Here is a 21,060-nt window from a genome sequence, read left to right as displayed (position 1 = left end):
CAGTGACTCTGGAAGAGAGAGTGAAGTGACCACTTTGTGCAACTCTGCCTCACTTAAATCCAATTCACGCATAAATCAAGACATCACCCTGTGATCTCACTGATCCTCTTCAAATACAAAGGACCACCACCACCAGCAATACATTCTGGTATGGAAGACAGCCTGTGCAAAGATAGGAGCTGGACTGTCAGGTGTGAGGAACAACCAGAAGGCCAGGTTAGATGGATTCAAGAGTGTGTGAAAGGGAGAAATAACCATAATGACAACAATGACAATAAAAAGAGCTAACATTTATATAGTTCTATGATGTTCATGAAGATCTTTTACATATATTATTTAATCTGATCCACACAACAACCCTATAAGGTAGATATATTGTTACCCTCATTTTAAATGGAGGAAGCAGAGGTAGAGAAAGGTTAAGCAACTTAAAAACATGAAGCAACTAGTCAGTGTCTAAAGCAGGATACGAACTCAGGTCTTCCTTACCACAAGTCTAGTTCTCTATCCACTAAGGCTAGAGAAAATAGTTTGAATCCAGAATGTGAAGGCTTTAAATGCCAAACTAAATTTACATTTGATCCTCAATGTAATGGGAATGAGTGGAGTAATACTAAGCAGGTGAGTAAGGTGATAAGACTATGCTTTAGGAATTTCATTTCGGAAGCTGTTCAGTGCATGGATTGGAAAGGGAAGACCCTTGAGGCATGATGTTCAATTAGAAGAACGTTGCAAGAGTCCAGGAGAAAGGCTATACAGTCTGTTCTGCGAACATAGAGAAGGGAACACATGGGAAATGTGAAGGTCAATTCAAAAAGACTTGGCAACTTGGATAGCTGGAATGGGGAAGAATAAGGAGTTGAGGAGGATGGTGTAGTGAACCAACTGGAATGATGATGGTTCTCCTTAGGGTCTTGTAGTACCTTCATAGTCATCATTATGATTTTTTTTAAGTACATGGGAAAAATTTTTGTTCTTCTCTGGATAGTTTACTGTTCCTACAGACTGGAAGTCAGTTAAATTTCCCAAAATCATTACTATTTTAAGAAATTTTGTGAAAATGTGGGGAGTTCCTTCAACTATCAATAAATAGTTACTGTCATTATAAAAATACTTACTTTGTTTTTCTAGATGATCTAACAAGACTTAATTTTAAACTTTTTTCAATTTATAATTTTTTTTCTTCTCATAAATAAAACTAACATTAAAGAAAATGCAGCTGGAGTTATAATCAAAGAGATATAGACCAAAAGAAAATTTAGATTTTATTATCCTTAGCCAAATGTCTTTTCATTATATTTGCAGATTTGTCTTAATTTGAAATTTATAGAAATAACAAAGCTTCTGCTAATAGGTGTTATGTTAGCGCCCTCACGTGGTAAGAAAGCACAAATTCGTGATAGAGGCTGGTGAATCAAAATTTCATTTTTCAGAGTTAAAAACTAAAATGATATGAGTTATGTGGCTAAGTACAAATGACTCATCTGCAGAAATCATAGTGTGTTTTTTATTGTTAAGTGAAGGTAGCAATGTCCCAGTAGTTTATTGACTTAAACAAAAGCAATGAAAATCCAAACAAAAGAATAAAACAAATATTATAAGGTAAATTAGAACACAAATATTTCTCAGTAAAAATAATGATATGCTGTATAGCTTAATTCGAAAAGGCCTGAAGTCTTAGTGAGTTTGGCATTGTGGGTTTTTTCATGATTTTTTGTTTGTTTGTTTTCATAGGTCATGTGAATTAACTTGACAGAATTTTGCTAGTTACATTTTTGTATCAGGTTTAAAAACTCTTACTGAGCTGGGATTGCATTTGTTTTTAGTCATTAAATGTTGTGTAGCATTAAATATGATACCATAACCAATTATATATGTAATAAATACTTTTATCATGTTTAATGATATTATTTTTCTGGTAATAGAACTGTGAAATCATCAATTCATTATGAGTGAGAATGTAAAATGCAATAGTAACAATTCGCATTCATAAAGAATTTAAAATCTTACAATATTTTTTTTTCACAACAACCCTCCTCTCTACCCACCACTCCCATTTTATTAATGAGGAACCTGAAATCTAGAGAGGTTAAATGATTTGTCCAAAGTCATACAGCTACTACTTGAATCTCAAGACTGAGATTCAAAGCCAGTGCCCCTTTCTCACTTTAATGCTGTTTTTCTGTTATTTCAAAGAGGATAAAAAAAAACAGTTTCTCTAGTTAGAACTTTAAAATATGTATTTAACAGGGAGCAATCCCATAGAGCATGTACTCTGGCTCTGAGGGGATGGACGTGTTTTCTGGCTCAGTGCTAAGGGACTTGCCTTTGGGGATGAGAGCAATTTCTTATTTGTCCCTATTTGTCCCATAACTATGGGGGGCTATGCCAAAGATGATCGACAATTGAGCCAGTAAGAACAACCCACCAAGTAGGCTATGAAAGAAAAGGACTCTTTCTCTCTTCTTCTTCTTCTTCTTCTTCTTCTTCTCTTCTTCTTCTTCTTCTTCTTCTTCTTCTTCTTCTTCTTCTTCTTCTCTCTCTCTCTCTCTCTCTCTCTCTCTCTCTCTCTCTCTCTCTCTCTCTCTCTCTCTCTCTCTCTCTCTCTCTCTCTCCCCTCCCCCCCCCCAGGTCTTCTCCCCTTCTTATTACTTCTGGGATTCTTCAAGCTCCCTGTTGGTAGCTACAAGCACAAGACAGTGAGAATCCATGTTTTTCTAGGCAAGTCTGGACCTCAAATGCCTGATCGCTCTGCCTGTTTTATGTTTGTCTCCTAGAGCCCAGGATGCTAAACTACAGTTCTGAGAAATGTGTATTCTCACCAATTCTGAGAAATGGATGTTTCTAGGATGTTTACACAGAGGAAAGAATTTCCTGTGTTAAGAGTTGGAGTAAAAATCACCCTACACCACCTAAGTCTTATACCTTTATCAGGTGAAAACATATCTCACGCTCTACCTACGCCTGCAATGGCATTCAACTAGGTGTAACAGGATGTCTGTTTATGTTTGTTTAGGATCTTGGTTTTATTTATACCCAGCTCCTACATCTGATTGATTTAACCCTGATTGTTTTCCAGTCTGATAAAGGCATCACAGCTAAGTGAGGCTGGAGTGATTATGACTCTAACCCTGACAATCCCTGGCTGTGCTGGGTCAAGCAGATTACACCTTAGGGCTGGCTCCTTAACAGTCTTGGTTGCTGGCCTTCTGGTGCCTCTTTTAATCTTTTGAGATCTAATGAAACTCTGTACCAAAAAGGAAAGAAGACCCAAACAGAAGGAAGTCCTAGATCAGACATAGACTTTAGGAAGCCATCCTCATGTTCATTTACTATCCCAGGGAGGGGAATGGTGACAGACTTTGTGGCCAGCAAGAAGGACATAGTGAGATCTGGCCCATCGGTGCCTTTTATGCACATTTTATGTACCCTGCTACATAATCAGCTGCCAAATGAAAAGTTTTCCTTCATCACACAGTATGCTGACAGGAAATAGTAGTAGACCACCTGTACGTACATGCTCTGATGGGGAGGGCAGAGTCTGCCTTTTTGCTTTTGCAGAAGCAGGCTCCACAAGCATCCCATAGGGGTTGCTACCAGGCAAAGCACACTACGCATGCTCAAGTAATTTGGCCTACTATTGGCCACTCCCTGGTTACACCTGTACCTGCTCCACTTCAGGGGAGAATTGGTACCACTTCAAGGAGAAACAGACAAGAGAAGCTGTAAGAAAGGATGAAGAAAATCTAAGCCATGGAACTGTGCAGACAGTGCAGATTAAAGGTGAAAGCTAAAACATCTTTTTGGCAGTCCCACAAAGGGCCTTTACCTTTTGGGGAGAGTATAATAGGCATGATAAGCCATTTTTATGGTTTAAATATTTAGGATGTCTATTTGTGGGTGTTTCAAGTTTTAAGCATTTCTTTAATGGTGGAGAAAATAAATACCTGATATCTAGCTAATATCAGCTAGCTATCACTGGCACCTCTTCTAGAAGGAACTCTGTTTAATACATTATGGGGCTATCCTAAGACATGAACTATATCTAAGCTTTGTTGAAGAGATTTTTCCCCAGAACTTTGGGATGAGGGCATAATTAGCCAGTATGTGAGGCTCCCTCTCTTTAGAATCAGGGTGCCTTCTGGATGAGTGCAGGTCAGCTTGAGCCCAAAGTGGGGCCCTTTTGTGTCAGTCAACTAGCTTTTATTAAGTGCCTGCTATATGCCAGACATTCTACTAATTTCTGGGGATACAAAGAAAGGCAGAAAACAGTCTCTGCTCTCACAGAGCTCACAGTCTAATGGATGTGTGATGATTTAATATTAGGAAAGCAATTAGAATAATATGTTGAAAATCTTATGATTATATCTATGGATGCTGAAATAGCCTTTAATAAAATACCACCATCTATTTAAACTTAAAACATAAGGTATAGGAATATATGGATCTTTTCTATAATGAATAAAAGCATTCATTTGAAACCAAGAAGCCAGTATTACATGTAATGGAAAAACAGAGGCTTTCCCCAAAAGAACATGGGTAAAGCAAGTCTGTACCTGTTCATGATTACAATTAAGCATAGTTCTAGAAATTCTATCCATGGCTATAAGTCAGGGAAAAGAAATTAAAGGAATAAATGTTGGCAAAGAGAAATTTAAACTCTCTCTACTTACTGATGTTACAGTAATTTATTTTAAAAAAACAAACCAAGAGATTCAATGACAAAAATTGAGATAATTAATAGCCTTAAGAAAATAGTGGGCTCTGAAATAAATTCACACACGCGCGCACACACACACACACACACACACACACACACACATTTTTATTAATTAACAACAAAATCCAGGACACGAATTTGATGGAAAGAGAAATACTATTTAAAATAATGTTAAGCCAGACATAGTAATGTAAAGTGGTAATCTCTTTTCTAGGGAGATTGAGGCTGGTGTGTTGCTTGAGCCTGGAAGTTCTGAGCTGCCATAGGGATCAAACCAATAAGATGTCCAGGCCAAGTCTGGCACCATTGTGGTGACACCCTGAGAGCAAGGAGCCTCCAGGCTGTTGAAGGAGGGTCACACTGATCCAGGTTATAAATGGAGCCAGTCAAAGATGCTGTTCCAATCAGTAGTAGGATTGGCCAGTGAGTGGCCACTGTACTTCCAGTCAAGGTAACTTAGGGTTCAGTCTGAAGAAATAAATTAATTAACTACAAAATTATTAAATGTATTTGACCATTAACCACTAAGCAAAACACATAGGATATATTTGAAGAGCACTATGAATGAATTTTTACAGAAATAAAGGATTTAATATGATAGCTTTGTTAATTTGAGTTAATATGAGCAAAATTATCAAAATTAACCTACAGATTTAATGTTCTACTAATCAAAATATCAATACATACTTCTTAGAATTAGACAAAATAATAAAATATGCTAAAAAACAATAAAAATACAATTCACATAGACAAACAAAAGTTCAAGAATAATAAAGGAAATTATGGAGGGAGAAAAAGAGAAAGATAAACTTACACTGTCTGATCCTGAGTTATACCATGAAATACTGTATTCACTGTATAATCATCACAGATTTTATGCCAATCTTTTGCAAAAAAGTGGGGTGCAACCATTATGTGAAGCTTTTAAAAATTGTGCCAGTATTACTTAAAAATCATTTCTTACTAAACTTTGGTGAAAGTCTTAGGTGAAAGATTAGGATGCATGGATACTCATGAATATACGTTAAAATTGGGAAGATGCAAGTGTTACCATATCACATGACTTATTCATGGCAACTTCTCCCGTTGCACCTATGGCTCTTTGTTGGGTTGAGTGACAATACGGTTAGGACTATGGCACTTTAAACAAACCACACAAGTTGGCTTTCAGAAATATACTGATAATTCACTGCGCTGAGAATTCTAGGCTTCAGGCTCCTAATGTGAGAGAGAAATGCATATGCATATGTCTCTGGTGAAGCATTGCTGCTCTTGTTTACCTTTTAAGCAGCATGATGAATAGAACTATACCATGCAATGATTGCTCTGTGAAAGGTTATAAACCAATTTTTAGACTGAAAAGATAGGATGAGACGAATATATGGTGGTGGCAATTATGTGGTAACAATGAAACTATTTGGTACTAGATAAAAATAGGAAAATAGATGAGTGAAGTACATTAAATTAACATAATCTAGAACCAAATGTCTTCTACTTGGACTAGTAAGTCCAAGATCACAGTACAATGGGGAAGGAATCTACTATATAATAAAAACTTCTGGGAAAAGTGGGAAAGAATTGGATGAAAAAATGGTAGTAAGCTCACATTTTATAACGTGTCAAAATAAATTTTAAATGGACCAATGATCAAAATATCTTAAAACCACAAAAGAGTAGATGAAAACAAAATAACTTTTGACTCTTGTGGAGGTAAATAATTTTTAGACATGTATCAACGAGAGGAAATTATGAGCCAAAATAGATTAATTTTATTACAACAGATTGAATGTTATTATTTATAAAAATAAGAACATTTTACATAATGAAAATAGTGAGCAGCTAGGTGGATAAAGGATTAGGCCTGAAATCAGGAAGATTTGAGTTCAAATCCAGTGTCAGACACTTACTAGCAATATGACCCCGGACAAGTCACTTAACCTTGTTTGCTTCAGTTTTCTCATCTGTAAAATGAGTTGGAGAAAGAAATGGCAAACCACTTCAGTATCTGTCATAAAGAAAGAACTGAACCAAAAAAACGATAAAAGTAATATGTTCAAAAAAGATATAAAAGGACACCTTTGCAAGTTAAAATACTACTTTTAATTCTGGGCTCTACTCTAGACCAATATTTAATGAATATTTATGAAATATTTTAAATAAAAAACCAGCAAGGATTGTACTACAATATCTAAAAAAGTATTCACTATGACCAACTTGCATTTATAATAGGCCTACAACTGTGGTTCAATATTTGGAGAACAATTATAATCACTAATAAAATAAATAACAACTATACATACATACATATATATATAGAGAGAGAGACACACACACACACATATACATAGTGATTGAATCAACAGATGCAGAAAAGGCCTTAAAAATACTGTACTCATTTATGCTAATAATGATAAAAACCATAGGAATGAAAGGAACTGTCTTTTACATGTTACAATTATAAACATTTTTAAAGCTAGTATTATCTATACAGGAAAAAACTTGAAGCTTTTGCAAAATCAGGATGGAGCAAAGATGCTTAGTATTATCACTATTATTTGACATAATAGTGTCATCGAAATGCTACCAACAGCAAAAGCCAGTTTATGAACAGGCTGTACTCAAAACCCTTCCAACTCAGTATTTCTCACCAAAGCTTAAGTTCTCTGGCATAGGTTTGAAGAATCCAGGGCCACCTCCACAATACCATAATGGATCAGGGCAGGACATAAGCAAACTATTCTTCATACACACACACACACACACACACACACACCACACACACACACACCACACACACACACACACACACACACACACACGTGCGCGCCCATATATATAAAATCTTTTTTTAAATGCTATCTTTCCTTGGATTTTATACATAACTATAGGTAAGTGGTAGCTAATTCACATTTATTCTATTAGGAGGCATATCTTTCTAAAGCTGCTTATTTTGTAATTCTCAATTAACAGATGTACCTCAGCCACAATTGTACTTGAACTCCAAACTGTCTGACTCTGGAGAAGTGACTTAACCCAGTGGGCCTCAGGCTTTTCATGGAATAAATGAGGAGGTTGAACTAGATGGTTCTTAAGGTCTTTTCTTCTATTATTCTATGGATTAACAGACTGAAGAGACTTGGACAAATTTTTAGCTACATAAGAAAGCAGTGCCATGTAGATATACTAACTCCAGTTACTGTCCAAAGACCCAGCGTGGTAAATACTTGAGCTCCTCAGAGGCTGTGTTAAGCAATTAAATCACACAAAGTGACTTAAACTTACTACGCTAAAAATAAAGTCAAAATATTTCCCATACTTTATAAAGGATGAATGCATATCTTACCAATATAGGCATGGGGATGAACATGTTTCCATGCTGTTTGCACTGAGCCCACTATAATGTTCACAATCAGTATTAGTCTCAGGTATGTTCTTTTTCTTCAATCCCTGACTTTGCAAGAATTATAAGCAAGTGTATGCATTAAATACATACATACATATATACATACACACTTGCATATGAGTGTGTAGGTGTATGTACATATGCATGTATAGGTGTATTATATGAAGCAGAGACATATACATACAAACACACATATACATGTGTGTATAGTTGTCAGTCATTTCAGCTGTCTGACTCTTTGTGACCCCATTGGGAGAGTTTTCTTGACAAAGATACTGGAGTGGTTTGCCATTTCCTTCTCCAGCTCATTTTACAAATGAGAAAACTGAGGCAACAGAGTTAAATGACTTGCCCAGGGTCATACAGCTAGCATCTGAGGCCACATTTGAACTCAGATCTTCTTGACTCCAGGCCCAGCATGCCACCTAGCTGTCAGATAGATAGATAGATAGATAGATAGATAGATAGATGCATATAGTGTGTGTGTGTGTGTGTGTATATATATACACACACATAAAAACACTTATTTATTTACACTATTCAATTCCATGAAAAGAAATCTATAAGAAAATTACAGATCATATTATTTACCCAAATAAGTATAAAACAATCAAGTTTCTCTTGCTCCTTTCTTACCACTGAAATAAGTACTAGAATATATGTATACACATTGGATGTATGTGTACGTATGTGTATGTATGTGATGTATATGATGGAAAGAGAGGCTTACCAGTGCGAAAGAAGGTAACTTCCATGTCTATCTTTAATATTTAAAGCACACTTTCAAATATAAGAATTCCACTGTTGGTTTAACATCTTATATATACATTGCATGAATTCTCGACTACCATAATTAATTCCTGTAGCCTCAAAAACTGATTTATCTAGCAGATGCATTCTCAAAGTTATCCCAGGTAAAGAAACATACATACACGATCCTCCTTTTCTCAAGTTGGTATTATCATGGATCTCCTCTCTGTACAGGCACAAACAGATTTCTTGCTAAACTCTTCTATTTTTAATCTAAATATTTATCAGTATATCACCATGTCCAAATCATTTCAGCAAGTCAAAATACAGAAGCAGAGATAGAAAGGGACTAAAATCCAAATTTCTTTTTTTTAAATCTCATTTATAACTACACAATTTATAAAATACTTTTGCAGTCTACCGGCCAACATATCTGAACTATATGAATATAACTACAAAACACTCTTTACACAAATAAAAATAGTTGGAGAAATATTCATTGCTTATGGGTAAGTCGAAACAGTAAGACAAAAATAACAATGCTGCCTTAATTAATTTATTTTATGTTATACTGATCAATCTACCAAGGATTATTTCATAGAGCTAGAAAAAGATAACAGAATTCATCTGGAGGAACAAAAAAATCAAGAATCTCAAGGAAAATTTTTTTAAAATGAAAGGAAGGGGACCTCAGAGTACCAAAAATCAAACAATATTACAAAGTGATAATCATGAAAATTATTTAATACGAGTTAGCAACCAAATCAGTGAATAGCTCACAGAACAGTACACGATATACTGAAGCAAATGAGCACAATGTTATAGTGTGATAAATGCAAAGATCTCAGTTATTGGGATTAAAAACTCACTATCTGAGGAAAACTGCTGGGAAAACTGAAAAGCAGTCCAGCAGAAACTAGGTATAGGTCGCCATCTCACATCTAATAATGACATAAGCTCCAAATTGGTAGGTGACAAACATAAAAGTTGACATTATAAACAAATTAGAAGAGCAAGAAAGAAATGATTATGTATAGAGGAAGAGTTCATGACAAAACAAATGATAGAAGGATTCACAGGAGATAAAATGAGCAATTTTAATTATACGAAGTTAAAAAGGTTTTATTTTAACAAAACCAATATGGCTAAAATTAGAAGAAAAGCAGGTAACTGGGAAAATAAATCTTCACAGCAAGTTTTTTTTTCCTGTAGTCTCATTTCCAAGATATTTAGGGAACTGATTCAAAATTATAACAATAAGAGCCATTCCCCAACTGATAGGAAAGAATGTGAACAGGCAATCTTCAGAGGAAGAAATCCTTTAGATTTCTAGAAATCTATTAACAGCTACATAAAAATGCTCCAAGTCACCAACTAGACAAAAGCAAATTAAAGTAAAGTGAGTTCTCACCTCACATATACCACACTGGCAAAGTTGATAAAAAAGAAAATGATAAATTCTGGAGGGTCTGTCAGGGGAAAACGTACATTAATGCACTGTTGGTAGAACTCTGAACAGGTGCAATCATTCTGAAAAGCAACTTGGAACTCACCTTAAAAGTTAACTAACCTGTCATGTATAATACATATATATAAAATTGCTTGCCTTCTCAAGAGGGAGAGAATTTGAACTAAAAAAATTTGTTAATGCATTTAAAAAATTGTTATTACATGTAATTGGAGAAAAAATACACACATACATATTTTTTAAAAGTCACTAACTTGTGCACACTCTTTACTCAGTGATATTTTTACTAGTTTCATATGCCAAAGGGATCAAAGAAAGAAGAAATGGGTCCATATATACAAAAATATTTATAGAAGCTTTTTGTGTGGGCAAAAAAAAAAGTAGAAATTAAAGGACTATCTGTCTATTACAGACTGGTTGAAAAAATTATGGTATGTTAATATAATGGAATACTATTGTGCTGTAAGAGATAATTAAAGGGATGATTTCAGAGAATCCTAGGAAAACTTGCCTGAACTAATGCAGAGTAAAATGAGCAAAACCAGAACAATTTATATAATGACAACATTGTAAAGACAAACACCTTTGAAAGACTTAAGAATACTAATCAATACAATGACCAGCAACAATTGATTCCAGAGGCCCCATGATAAAACATGCCACTGTCTCCTGCTAGAGAAATGAGGATTCAGAGTGCAGATTGAGATATGTGTATATTTTGGAAATGGCCACTGGTAAATTGTTTTTCTTAACTATGCATTTTTGTTACAAGATTTCCTTTTTTCTTTCTTTTTCAATTTGATAGGCAGAGGTATGCAAGAGAAAAAAGATTTTTGTTTATTGAAAAAGCTAAATTAAATTTGAAAGCCACTGGCAAATTAAATATATACTTATATGTATATATATGTATATACGTATATAAGAACGCAAGGTTTTATTGTTGCTCTTTAGTTCTAGAAGGTTTAATTGGTTTGGTTTACATTTTAAGATAAACACTCTTTAATTAGCCTTTTGATTTTGTCTTCTATAGTCTCCAAACTCCAGATATTCAACCTAAATAGCAGATAATAGAGATGATAGGGCCAGTCCATTTACAAAGATGGATACCTGCTACAATTCCTTCACCAACTCCAAGTTACTCTCTTGACTCCAACTGCCAAGAATTTTAACATATGACTATGGAAAATTATTGCTTTATTTCCCCTTATCCAGACCACAAAATCTTGTTTATTAAAATATATTTAATCAACATTTCCTTTTTCACACCACATTAACTTCCCAGTAAATATTCACCACTATTATCACCATCATACAACACTCTGCCAGTAAAGTATCTTCTGGATAATGTCTTTTTTTTGGTCAGTTCTTGCATCTAAGTCATTCTGGGTAAGATGTTGTAGCCTGTTTATACCCACCATGTATCTTCCCATTGCCTTGTGAGTTGTTTAAAATCAAGATATTTTAGGAATTTGTAGAATTTCAGAGATGTCCATGATTCCTACCAAATAATATTGCTGGGCCATAGTTTCCTCATCTGTAAAACTAAGGGGCTGGCCTCCATAACCTCTATGGTCTCTTCTAATTCTAAATCTATGACCCTATGTTTAAAGACGTCTCTGGAAAGATAATATTTCACAGGATTTTCTACATAGCAATTAAGTTAACAGAGTCAAATCCTTTTGTGAAGTCTATGAACATAGCTTACCAATTATGAAGCTGTTCTCCCCATTTCCTTTTTGCAGCTGTCAGGGGGGAAAAATACTGTCTGTCATTCTGTAATGAGCATAAAAGCCATATGTACTCACTTTCTAGTAAGAACATGTATGGCATTGTTAAGACAGGAAGAAAACAGCAAAGGGTAATGTAGAATTTACTAAATTCAAGAATTTTAGTGCAACTTCTCCTACTAATTAGGAGTAGGAGTCATTTAACTTCTCTAGATATACACTTTCTCATCTGTAGAATAAGTGTGAATTTCATTATTTGCAATATGTCATCTAGCACAATGTTTCTCATTGTGATTCCTGTGTACCCCACATATGACACTTGGGGAACTCCAGCACAGTCAAAATCAGTTTGTGGGCTGCCTTTCTTAACCTCATAGGTATCCGTATGTCATCATACTAACCATCCCATGAGGGAGCTGCCCACCAGTTACTGCTTTCTGTCTGTGAACCACCAGCACAGTAGTCACCTCAGTTCCTCCATCATTCAGTAGTGTCCAACTCTTTGTGACTCCATGAACCATAGCATGCCAGGCCTTTCTATCTTCCACTATCTCTTGAAATCTGTCCAAGTTCATGTCCATTGTTTCCATGACATTATTTATCCATGTCATCCTCTGCCATCCTCTTTTCCTTTTGCCTTTAATCTTTCCCAACAACAGGGTCTTTTCCAACGAGTTCCATCTTTTTATCATATGTCCAAAGTATTTAAGGTTCAGCTTCAGTATTTGACCTTCCAGTGAACAGCTTGATGTAAACTTCCTAATGGCTGCAGTATCCATGATGCCACCAGAGGGCAATCAACTTGAAAACGCCTAGGTTGCTTTCTCACCACCAAGGGGCCATGGTTAAAGCAGGCAGTCCTAAGCAGTTGAAACTCATGGTGTCTGGATTCAGAATTTGGCGAGGAGATAATATGTAACACTGCTCAAAAAAAAAAATCTCCAGCTGTAGAGCTTGTACCCCAACTCTAACATCTATCCTCTGTGGCCATAACATAACTCCTCCACCCTTCCAAGTACTCAGAGAGTTTATTGAAAATAGCAGAAAATGGGAGGAAAAAGGTAAAAGGCACTTATGTTATAGAGACATAGGCCTCTAGTCATCTCCTGTCATCTCTTGCTATCTCCCCCAGTTCCTTAGGTGTGGCTAGGGGATTCTCTAACCATAGTTGCCCGCCTCGTAGAAAAAAGAATGGATGGGGAAGGGGTAAGGGGAGCAGGAAACTGTGTCTCCCAGAGTACAGCTCCAGATCAAGGATGACACCAAGGGGAGGCAGACGACAAGTGGTAAGAGGAAAGACAGGCCTCCCTCCTGCCTCATTGCCCTAAGGGATCCTCAAGAGCTACCAACTTGATGACTGGGGTCCTTTCTCCCCCTCTTGCTTCAGGCCCTGCCTTTGTCCCAGACCCAAGTGCAATAGCCAGAAGGACCATCGAGGTTGCTGTAGTATCAGCCATCACAGCCTGCCTGCAAGCCTGATAGTTCCAATCCAATAAGAGATGCTTGATGGCCCCAATCACCCACATGGTGAGCTGGCAAAGAAAAAGGAAGAAGAAAAGGAGGAAGAGGACTCCAGACCTGAACTTACACATCTTTTCTCCCACACTGCGCAATCCATTCCTCCAACCCAATCCTGTCAAACGGCTTCCCACCTCTTCTGAGAGCCTGATCCCCCCTCCCAGTGATGGGGTGTGGCCAAATGTACCATATTCTTTCTTGCTGAATCATGATTCCCTTGAGTGCAGAGAAAAGTAATTCAAAGGTAAGAGGGAACAGCAAGGACACAGATTATTTCCAATTACTATGAGGTAACAGGACTGGAAGGAACCTTGTCTTTGAAGCATTATGTCTTTTCTCTTAAAGGCAATCCTGGATACAGGATTAGTTGTTTGTTCACCCTAGCCCTTGTTTTTTGTGTTTTTTTTTTAAATTTCTAGGCAATTGGGGTTAAGTGACTTGCCAGGGTCACACAGCTAGTAAATGTCAAGTGTTTGGTCTGAGGCCAGATTTGAACTCAGGTCCTCCTGACTTCAGGGCCAGTGCTCTATCCACTGTGCCACCTAGCTGCCCCTTACCCTAACCCTTTGTTAAAAGACATTAAATACCAATTGGGCTCCCATTACACTGAATTGAGATGTATTTATTCTATTTTTAAAGAGCTTAAAATAACTTCTCAGAAAGCCCAAGAACTAGGCAGAAAGAAACCCTAAAAATTTGTTTACTCTCCAAGTTCTGATGTTATGCTGTGATTCTCCTGATCCAAATTCTTAGGAGTCTTTAGTATAGGTGGCTTCTACTTTTAAATAAATGACAAACCTGAACACTCCATCTTAAAGAAGATTCCCCAAAAGCAAGATCTAGATTGCTAGTACATTGTAACTTTATTGTTCATACACAATTCTCTGTACATAGTAGGCAGGCATTCAATAAACTGTTTGTTCGATGGAATGAAATAGAAGGGAATTTAATTGACCTCTTTAGCCTTCTTTCTACACACACACACACACACACACACACACACACACACACACACACACACACCCCAACCTAGTCCAAGCTCTCATCACATCTGCTATAGACTACTGAAATAGCCTTGTAAGTGATCTCCCTGCCCCCAAGTGTCCCCTCTCACAAATCTGTGCTTGAGCACAGCGTGTGACCCACAACCCTCCTAAGTGTGCAGAAACCAGATTGAAATATAATTGGGTAATATTTAGCAAAATAAATAAAAACACAATAAAATGTAGATAATATTACATTTTAAAATCAAGTCAACATGCAGCTTACAAAGATACTTCCATAATCCGTCTAATATTGTCACTTTTTTGCCATTTTTGTTAATTTGCAAGGTATGAGATGAAAGGATTTACATTTTTCTTAATATTAGTGATTTGGAGCATTCACCCATGTGGTTGGGAACACTGCAATTCTTTTGAGAACCATTTGTTCATATCCTTTGATGATTTATCTATTGGGGAATGACTATTAGTCTTATAGGTATATTTCTGCCATCTTTATGGCTGCTCTCTTTTCCCCAAATCCTTTCTGCTGCACCAGGACCAGAGGAGAACCTGTGAGGGGGAAGGACTTACCCTGCTTTCCCTCTTTTAACCAACTCTGAGAAACGGGCCTAAAGGTGTTTGCTTCTGCTCACACTGACTCCTTATAGCCTGCCTCTTCAGGTGAGGAGATGTCAGACTCCACCTGAGCTAGCATCCTAAGCCTTCCATCTTCTGCTGGGCACAGTATGTCTCCTGAGGAAAGGCTGCTAGGGGCCAGACTGAGCATCTTCAATCTGTCCAGGGAGTCTACCACTTCAACTGGGCCCTAACTGTTGCTGGCAATCCTACTATACCTCCCTTATTGACTTACTATTCCACCTTCCTCAGTGGCTCTTCCAAACCTTTTCATTCCTCCTCAAATCTCTCCTGGCTCCCTCTCTCCTTACTGTCTTACCTGAGAACTTTGCCTTATATTTTAAAGAAAAAAATTGCAGCCATTTGCTATGAACCCCCTCTTCTTTCCATTTCCTTATCTCCTATCACTTGGGTACCTTCTTCTACTCTCTCCTTCACCTGTCTCACATGATGAAGTGGCCTTACACTTTACCAAGGCTAACCCCAACCCCTCTTCATGTTCAAGCAATCCCCTTGTGTCCTGTCTCCTCCAACAGATTGCACTCTCTGTTATTTCCGTTCTTTCACTTATTTTCATTCACTCCCTCTCTACTGGCTTATTTCCTACTGCTTACAAACATGCCTATGACTCCCCTATCCCGAAAAAAATCTCTCTTGACCCTTCCATCCCTGCTATCATCTTATATCTCTTCTAAACTCCACAAAAAGGCAGCTACAGTAAATGCTTCCACTTTCTCTTCTCTTACTCTCCTTTTAACCCCTTACAATCTGGCTTCAGACCTTATTCCACTGAAACTGCTCTCTCCAAAGTAATGATCTTTCATTATCTAATCCAATGGCCTTTTCTCAATCCTCATTCTCTTTGACCTCTCTGCAGCCTTTGTTACTGATGATCATTTTCTCCTCCTTAACATTCTCTTTAGGTTTTCAGGACACCAGTCTCTCTTGGTTGTCCTCCTATCTATCTGGCTACCCCTTTTCTGTCTCCTTTGCTGAATCCTCCAGATCCATCCTCTAACCATAGGTGTTCATCAGAGTTCTATCCTAGGCCCTCTTCTCTTCTTCCTCTATCCTACTCCTCTTGTTGATCTCCTCAGCTCCCATATATTTAATTACCGTCATCTCTATGTTGATGATTCACAAATCTACCTATCTGCCCCAATCTCTCTGTTGACCTCCAATCTCACATCTCCAACTGCCTTTCAGGATCTCAGAATGGATGTCCAGTATATCTTAAATTCAATATGTCCAAAATAGAATTGGTTATCTTTCCCTCTAAACCATTACCGCCCCTCTACCTTCCCTATTACTGTAGAAGGCCACAGAATCCTCCCAGTCCTTCAGGCTTAAAACCGAGGAGTCATCCTGGATTCCTCACTTTCTTTCAACGCCTTTATCCAAGCTGTTGCCAAGGCCCATCATTTGCAGCTTTGCAACATCTCTGGAATATGCCCCCTTTTCTCCTCTGACATCGCCACCCCTCAGGGGCAGGCCTTCATCACCTCACTCCTGGATTATTGCAATATCCTGTCGGCCTCAAGTCTCTCCCCACTCCAACTGAACCTCCATTCCGTCACTAAAGTGATTTCACTAAAATGCTGGTCCAGTTACATCACATACACGCATACACATCATTCAATAAACTTCGGTGGCTTCCTATTGCCTCCGGGAACAAATATGAAATGCTTTGTTTGACATTCAGAACTCGTCATAATCTTGCCCCCTCCTACCTTATGCCTTCTTCTACCTTACTCCCCACTAAGTGGGGCCAGACACACTGGCCTCCTGGCTCTTCCATGAATAAGACACTCCGTGTTTGTACTGAACCAATACCTAGTTCAGTGCCTAGCACATAGTGGGCACTTAATAGATACTTGTTGATTGATTGAACTGACTGAATGGATATAGACAGAGTCATGAAACCCACAGAAAAGAGTCACAAAATGGGAAGCAGAGACCAATGGGGACAACCTGTATTCTATTCTGACACCACACCCAACACGGGGAAAACAAGGATTCCCATTCAATTCAACTTAATGAAGATTTATTGAGTGCCTAGGTGCAAGGCACTTTAATAGGTGATAGAGATACAAAGACAAAAATGAAGTCGTGCCTACCCTCAAGGTGTTGATTCTCTACCTCTAATTGTGCATGTGCCCCACTCCTGCCTGTCATCATACTTGTCTGATGTGGTTACCATCTGTGACCAGGAAGTCAGGATGCTGGCAACAACTTGTACTTCATTATTCTGACTCCCCTGAATCAACGATGTCAAAAGTGCTTTCTTTCCATGAGGGTGTTCACAACAGGAGCCAGGCTGCCCAAATCTTCCTTCTTCAAAGCATTAGACTCTTACTGCAAAGTCAAAGGTGTGGGGATAGTTGGGTGTTCTTCACTCCCAAGGAAACAAGAAAGGTGCATACCTGTATGAGATGGCTTACCTCATTAGTGGAAGAAGCTCTGTTTGCCTCTTAGAGACCAAAGAGTGACATCATCACAGGATCATACAATTTAGAGACTGAAGAGATCTTAGACTTATGTAGGTCAGCCCTTTCATTTTATAAATGAGTAAACTATGGTATGAAGAAGCTATATGTCTTGCCCAAAGTCATGCTGCACTCCTCCCGAATATACTACTGGCTACTGGATTATCTCACTCCACTGAGAGCGAGAGGGCAGTCCCCCAGGCTCCTAAACCTTTCCTCCAATGTTCCAGCCTATGCCCTCCTCATCCCATCCTACTGCAGATCAAATGTCCAAGTCATGTGCGAGTCCATTTCCCAAGGCCTCATCCCTCTCCCTGGCAGGCCAGATCCAAGCTCTCTGGAACAAGATGGCAGAGCCAACCAAGCTATGTTAGAGCCTTTCCCCAACTGTCTCCTTCCTTTATCCTACCCGTATCTCTCCTTTCCAGAGGTTTTGAATCTGGGTGCCTCCAGGCACCCTGAGGTGCACGATGACATGGCACTCATATCATTTGGCTGAGCAAGGAGTCACCTCTTTCCTAAAAGATGGAAGACAACTTAGCCTTTACATTTATCCTGCCAAGATGACCCAAGGATACCTATGGCTCTTTACCCACCCTAAAACTAAATTCTTTATTTGTTCTCTCCCTCAATTAGAATTTGAGCTTCTTGAGAACAAGGACTGCCTCAACTTTCTACCTGTACCCTCAGTTCTTAGTATGATCTTTGGCACATAAGGAGTACTTGAATGCCTTCCTGTTCCATCAGAACTCTTGTCCTCCATATTTGCAAATCTTCTACTTCCCCAAGGGAGGACACTTATTGTAGCATGTTGTTGTTGTTATTCAGTCATTTTTCAGTTGAGTTTGACTCTTTGTGACTTTATTTGGGGTTTTCTTGGCAAAGATAGTGGAGTGTTTTGCCATTTCCTTCTCCAGCTCATCTTACAGATGAAGAAACTGAAGCAAACAGGATTAAGTGACTTGCCCAGGGTCACACAGCAAGTAAGTGTCTGAGGCCGGATTTGAATTCAGGAAGATGAGACTTCCTGACTGCAGGCCTGGCCAGTGCTCTACCCACTGTACCATGTTGCTGCCCTTATTGTAGGATAGGATTCTTTAATATTATTCTCTTTCATTAGGATTGAACCAATGAGACATAGCTTTGGATAACATTGTTCATTGGGCCTTCAGTATCCTATTGTGAAATTGTCCCATCTAATTATTGGGGCAGGAGAGGCTAGGACAAATTGATATCTTCATATGCCTATGAATTGTTACTTATAATTAAATTAACAACATACAGTTTGAAGGACAGTGGGAAGCAGGAAGTGGGTACCAGCCAATGACTCATGACTTTGATGTGAAGTTTCCTCTCTGACGATGAGGAAAATTTGTCCATTGTCTCTTGGTCCTCTTTGAGTGTATCTGTCAACTTAGCTCAGTCAATAGGAGATCTAACTTAGGGACAAGGCCACCATTGGAGATACAAGTTTAGAATGAGAGTGAGATTCTCTGGACAACCTGACCACTTGGGTTACAAACTATAAAGTATAGGTGGAGAAGGATGAATTGGCCAAAATATCTGTATTATAGTCTGCTTCAGAGGACCAGTCAGAACAAGAGGCAAGACAAGAGGGTGAGCAGCATCCAGGGGGGCCAAAGCATGTGGGCACTGAGGGAAGATGAAAGTGGCACAAGGCTAGAACCCGAAGAAAGCTACCTTTAGAGTCCAGATGGAGAAAAGTTGCTTCCCTACTGTCCCAGGCTTATTATATATTATTCCTTTTCAAACTCCCCATCATTGTGGGCCCAGCCAAGCTGGTCTTCCTCTTTCTCACACAAAGCAGTCCATCTCCTGTCTCTGAAAGTCATAGAGACTGTGCCAGGAGTGCCTGGATTGTACTCCCTCCTCACTTCTTTCCTCACCTCTACCTCTAGAAATCCCTAGCTTCTTTCAGAGTGCAACTGAGATGTGGCTGCTTCCCACATGAGGTCTCTGCTGACAACTTACACCCCTATGATTGCTAAGTTTTAGTGCCTTCCCTCCAAATTATCTTGTATTTACTTTGTATATTCTTACTTGTATACATTTATTTCTCCATCCCACCCCCGTTTGATGGTAAGCTCCATGAAGGCAGGAACTCCTTAACTTTTTTTTTAATCTATGTGCCTGGCACATAGTAGGTTCTTGTTTTTTTGTTTGTTTGTTTGTTTTTGGTGAGGCAGTTGAGGTTAAGTGACTTGCTCAGAGTCACACAGCTAGTGAATATTATGTGTACAAGGCCACATTTGAACTCAGATCCTCCTGACTCCAGGGCTGGTACTCTATCCTGCACCATCTAGCTGCCCCACATAGTAGATTCTTTTTTTAAAAAAAAATTATTAATTTATTTTGATTTATCAATAATCATTTCCATAAGCTTTCGAGTTTAAAATTTTTCTCCCCCTTCCTCCCCACCACCCTCCCCAAGATGGCGCACAATCTGATATAGGCTATACATTTACATTCCTATTAATCATATTTTCACATTTTTGGTATTATAAGTAAAAATTAAAACCAATAGGATGAACCATCAGAAAGAGGAAACAAAACTCAACAGAAGAGAAAAAAAATTAGCAATTCAACCTTCATAGTTCTTTCTTTGGATGTGGATAGCATTTTCCATCATGAGGCCTCTGGAGATGTCTTAGATCCTTGTATTGCTGGGAAGGGATAAGTTTATCAATATTAGTCATTGCACAACGTGGCTGTTATTATGTACAACGTTCTCTTGGTTCTGCTCATTTCACTCAGCATCAGACCATACAAGTCTTTCCAGGTTTTTCTGAAGTCAGCCTGTTCATCGTTCTTATAGCACAATAGTATTCCATTACATTCATATACCACAACTTGCTCAGCCATTCCCCAACTGATGGGCATCCTCTCAATTTCCAATTCTTTGCCACCACAAAAAGAGCTGCTATGAATATTTTTGTACATATGGGTTCTTTTCCCATTTGTGTGATCTCTTTGGGATATAGTCCCATAGTAGGTTCTTAATATATGCTAGTTGATTGATTAATTCTTGCTGGATTTAGGATAGGGAAAGGATAGTCTTTCCTAAACCTTGGACAGTGGAATCAGGGCAAAGTTGCACCAGTTGGATGATCTGGAGAAATATCCCATTTGTGCATAGTCTCCTGTATGCTATAGTGAGATAAGGAAAGCATGTTCCTAGAGGTCAGCTCTGGCCAGTCAATTCTACTGCTATAGAAACGGAACTGCGCAAAGTCTATATACAAAAACGTGAGCTGTTTGTGCCACAGAGTCTTCTTCAGGTCCCAGCACTGCTGAACTTGGATATGCACAGGCAGCAGCACAAATGTCACTGGACGCTTTGTTGTTATT

Source organism: Phascolarctos cinereus, unplaced genomic scaffold, assembly GCF_003287225.1.
Source record: "Phascolarctos cinereus isolate Bilbo 61053 unplaced genomic scaffold, phaCin_HiC Scaffold_726;HRSCAF=1367, whole genome shotgun sequence".
NCBI lineage: Eukaryota > Metazoa > Chordata > Mammalia > Diprotodontia > Phascolarctidae > Phascolarctos > Phascolarctos cinereus.
Note: the sequence above shows the minus strand (reverse complement) of the source record.